Here is a 5,397-nt window from a genome sequence, read left to right as displayed (position 1 = left end):
CAGAGATGCCCCAAGTTTTGTTGCACCTTCACAGTGGACCCATTGTAGACTTGAAAATCTCCAGACATCCTATTTAAGGGAGGTGACGGCCAAGCAGAAAGAAAGGTCATAATTCTCTCTGTGAGGGAGAAGGTTTTAAGGATTGGGCTGAAGGTATAGCCCCCTTGAGATATAAGAGTTGTGGAATGTTCTTTATCTGTCTGTGTCTTTAACATGTGAGGGCAGCGGCCAAATTTCAGAGATTATCCTAGTGTTTAGCTGTGATGTTTCTCTCCACATTGCAATGTGCTTATTAAACCACTTCAAAACGCTCCCTGGGGGTGTTGGAGGTTGTTGTTAAAATTTCAATAGCAGCACATACGTCTGAGATCCATAAATCAGTTGTTAAGGTTAATTTAGGAATGCTTTACAAATATTAATTGATGAACTTACACACTTGCTTTACTTCTCTGGGATAGCTTTCTTCGAGATGAAACACTGGTTATATAGCGAGGCTCCAGAAGACTTCAGTGTAAAGTAACTCTAGACCGCTGAGAGGTCTTGCACACAACAGCCACTCTATCATGTGACGCACACTGCTTCGACTTGCTAAGGTCATGAGCCGGGTTACGCCATGTCACAAGTTTTGTGAGGTGCTTTTGTGATACTTAATGGATTGAATTACAGTTTTTATTTCGCCCCGATATCCGATCCAATAATTTAGTTCAGGATCGGACCGATATGTATTGGTATTGGTCCATCTCTAATATTAAGTATGATATTAATTATTATTATTACTTTTTATGTGTAACTTTACACATAATGATTTATACTAAGTTGTCAGCAAATCAGTTGCAAATCATGTTATTACATTAAATATGACTGAAATGTACAAGACTAAAATGAATAAAACCCAGATAACAATACTTTTTGTTTGAGCCTGATTATTTGATCACTTCCATTAACCACACTGACGGTGTAAACAGTAAACAGTGGACTGATAGCTTCCACAGATAGAGAAAAACTCTGGCTGGATCTGGTCCATGCAGGTGTAGAAACACGTGGTCGTTATGGGTCTAAATTACAGTCTAAATCTAATGTTTTCATTCTCTTTTGGCTGTTTGTCCTATAGCAACAACTACAGGATTATGCATTTGTATTGTGAGAGGTAAGAAGTCAGTTACTGCAATCTACTAAAATCTAGGTGATGTCATTTAAGTCAGTGAGGGTTTATTTATTAATGATGTTATAATGCACATTGGGACTGTGCCAAAAACCTGTGAAAAATAAAGCCTGACAGACACAGAAATGCACCGTCTTGTATATGCAGAGCACCAGTTTACAGGCATCATCAGGCTGTGTTCAGCCGGGAGGATGATCACACACACCTGCAGCTGATAAAGCCTCGTCAGAGGAGTGTGGTTGAGCTCTCTCCAGCGCCGGATCGTTATGTGAGACTTCCCATCAGTTTCCCAGCAAGTAAGTCTGCGAGAGTGTTCTTACGTCTGCCTCTGTGATTTTCCAAGGAGGACTGCAAAAACGAGAGGGCAGCAAGCACGGGGTGCACGGACACTAGGGAGCGAGGACACTAAGCACAGACACTGGGAGAAGACACGTCATAGAAGTCGGGGACGCATGAGGATTTATTGTTCCTGTGTATGACTTACTTCACGTAAACAAACACACTGCTTTCATCGCACGAAGTCCAGCATTTGAGTCCTACTTCCCCACATCCCCATGGTCTGCCATCGCACACCATGACACATGGATACGTTTCTCAGGAGTTTTCAGTCATGTCTTTTTTTTGTCAACCTTTCTGTTTCCACTACAGCTCCTCTTTCATAGACTGTATAAATGTATAAATGACATTCAGGCCTTTTACATTTGAATGCCTCTGATTTTAACATGGACCTCAAACTTACACACAGAGAAAAAAAAACTTAAGAAACAAAAAAACGTCAGTGTCAAACTAGCTTTAATTTTATGGATCTGTAGCAATGTCACCTGATTTATCACTCAGTGTAAAAACCAACAAAAGACTCATTCATTACATATTACTTCTTGTATACCTGCTAACATGACACATTGTTTTCTTTACCATCTGTGTAAGGCTACGTTCACACGTACCTGGGTATTTTTGAAAACGCAGATTTTTCTATGCATTTGCACCTTTCGTCCACACGTAAACAGCGTTTTTGGTCACTGAAAATGGAGATTTTTAAAAATGCTTTGGCATGTTCCTAGCAGCGTTTTCCTTCATTTCTGCCTTTACGTGTGGACGGGATTCTTTTTTAAAACGAAAACAGAAAATCTCCGTTTTCAAAAATACCCGTGTACGTGTGGACGTAGCCCAAGTCCGCCAGAGCTTATATTATATTTTTACATGCTGTAGTGCCATTTTTGGGAGCATTTCAAGTTGCTATACATCAATACAACCATTGTAACCCAATTTTTAATAATATGTATGCATTAAGTGCATAGTAATTACATAAATTGCAAAAAAGTGCAATAAACTACAAAAAAATTGAAAATCATTTTTGTTTTTTAACATATATTTCTAGTTAGAGAAATTTAAGAAGCTTATCCCTCAAAACTGTAAATACAAAAAAGTTGCACAACATAGTTTCCCACCACAGGAAATTTATTTTGAGTGTCTTCATAGTTTTATTTTTGAAATAAACCAATGCACACTGCAGGAAAAACCAAAATAAATATTGTAATGCAAATTTGCAAAAAAAAAAAATGGCATATGCATCAAAATAAACTACACTGAAAAAAATGCAATAGGGTGGTTGTTGAATTTGCATAGAATTACTTCATATATCCAGCATGACTAATTTAAATTTCACATCTAAACATATTTTTGTCTTTTAATTTTCACATGTTCTTTAAGAATATTCATTCTTTTAGAACAAATCATGTTGAAAAGAAACAAGTTAGTCGTGTTTTATCCTCAAGCTCCGCCCCCTGGAAAGGAAAAATCGGCTGCACTGTCCGCCATTTTTGTCTCTCGCTTTGGAAAATCTCCTACCATCTGGAGTTTTACACTTGAAGGTAAATAAGATTTTAAAGCTAACACACCAGTGAGAAAGAGTGTAGACCCTTTATATATGTGGAATTTTACTGGGGTGTTGTTATTTTACAGGTATGTGGGCTGTTTATCTACAACCATGAAAGGCCAATGTTAGGCTCTAGTTAGCTAATGGTAACCGAAATTATGCGATAAGCAAATTAGTAATTAACATATATAATGTGAGTTAATATTGTTTGTATATTCTTTCAGTCTAAATTAACAGACTATTACAAACTTGCATCGGTGTCTGTAGTAAGTGGTGGTACCTGCAGTGTCTTAACCATTAAACAAGCTAATGTAGGGCCGGGATATGACTAGTTTGTTGAAACATGTCTGCTGCCAATGTGACTGCTCACACACGGTAACATTAACAGCACATAGCCACAGCCGCTATAAACATGCTGAAAGGTCAATCTAGCTTCTGTAGTCAGCAGCTGGAAGACTCAACACAGAGCCAAGATTCAGTGTAACGGTTATCTAAATGTTGTGTGTCCTGTTTGTAAGCCCAGAAAAAGAAATTAAATAAAATGACGACCTTGAGCTTCAAGCTAATGTAAGCGTAATGCTATAGCATAAAGCGACTAATGCAATGATGAGGTTGTTAAATTAGTAAAAATACAGTAAATATATCCAACATGAATCATTTATATTTTTGGTCTAAACATAATTAAGTCTCACGCCTTTCACTTGTTTTAGAAGGATGTTCAGTCTTTTAAAACCAGTCATATCAAAATAACAGAAAATAGTTATGTTTTCTGTTGAAACCCCACCCCCCAGGGTGTGTTCTACGAGGGAAAATTCACTGTGACGGTCCGCCATTTTTTGTCTTTGCTTCGTTTACGTTTGGTGCTGAGCTTTACTTTGTCGAGGTAAACTGAAAACTACATGTTTGAGAGGAAACGAAGAGAACATCCATTAGATGGGGAAGTTTTTCTCATGAATTGCTGTTGAGCAACATAATGGAAAAAACAAGTCATTCCTTAAGTTAACTAACGATAATGCTAGCTTAAGCTGCGGGACAATATTATGTGCATTAGCTTTTTTCAGTGTGTGCCCAGTCACATTCGCTTGTTTTTTCTCAGTGAATACAGACTAACAAACTTGTGTCCATTTAGTTAACTGGTTGTACCTAAAATGTTTTAGTTAAACAGTTAAATAAGCTAGTTTGCCATGGGGTGGGCTCTGTGTGTGTGTGTGTGTGTGTGTGTGTGTGTGTGTTGGGGGGGGGGTCTTCACTAAAGTCGCTTTATTTAGGGCATGACACCTATGCAGTACTCATTAGGAGAGGAAGTGCATGACGTGGGGCTTTATTTCATGTTCTGGGGCAGTGAATGTAATGTACTGATAACATGTTAAAGACACACAAAAACCCAACAAATTATTTTAACTGATTTATAGAGAGAGTGAGAGGAGGGCTTAAAGAGATAAAAATAATGACGATAGAAATATGTTAAATTTATTTTTTCTGTATCGATATATGGTGCTTATCCCTGCTGAAGGGCAGATTGGTGTTGCTTCAGAACAATTCTCTAGCGCTGTTATGTAGAGGTGTTACAGTTAAGGTTTTAATAACATTATTTTATTTACTAGTGAAGATTTGCATATGTTATCTCACATTCTGTAAGGTAAATTTTCTGGAAAGGTCAAATAAACTAATTTAACTAAGTATTAATGAAAGACCTTGATGTGTATATGACAATAATAGATGTAGTTTCTGGGTCATTTGGCAGAACTGCAAAATGGCCAGAAGGAGGCAACTGCTGTGGTTGCAAACAGGCTTTGGGTGGTATGGAAGTAAGGGCAACTATGGAACTGCTCAGCAACATGGGACCCATAGCTAATAAATAGTAATATGACAAAAAATAACAACTTTGTGTGGATGTAACCTTGTGAGATTTGAGATTTTGACAGCATTTTTATGTGACAACTTCTCTTTTTAGATAAATGCAGAGTTTAAGCGCATTACCACCATGCCACTGCAGTCCAGATTACTCTCGCAGATAGATGTGCTATCTGACAAACTAATGAAGGTCTTCAAAAGGCGAGGAGGACAAATAGGAAGAAGACTTCAGAACATTCTGGAGCCCACGGCCCAGGTAAGAAAAAAATTAATTTGTGTATACACTTTAGGGAAAATAATAATTTTAACAAAATGCTGCTTGTCACTCTATGCCAGGAGTATGTTGAAAATCACCTGGGATTTTCACAATTTACCATGGGTGTGTTTTTTTTTTTTTTTCTTTTACCTGCATTAGAACTATGTGTGGAGTTCATAGTTGAACACCTCTCTATGCTCTGACAGTATTCTGCTTCTTTGCATGGAGATTTCACTTCAGAAATGCATT

Source organism: Perissodus microlepis, chromosome 3 (assembly GCF_051167445.1).
Source record: "Perissodus microlepis isolate ML-2025 ecotype Zambia chromosome 3, ASM5116744v1, whole genome shotgun sequence".
Lineage (NCBI taxonomy): Eukaryota > Metazoa > Chordata > Actinopteri > Cichliformes > Cichlidae > Perissodus > Perissodus microlepis.
This window is presented reverse-complemented; position numbering follows the sequence as displayed.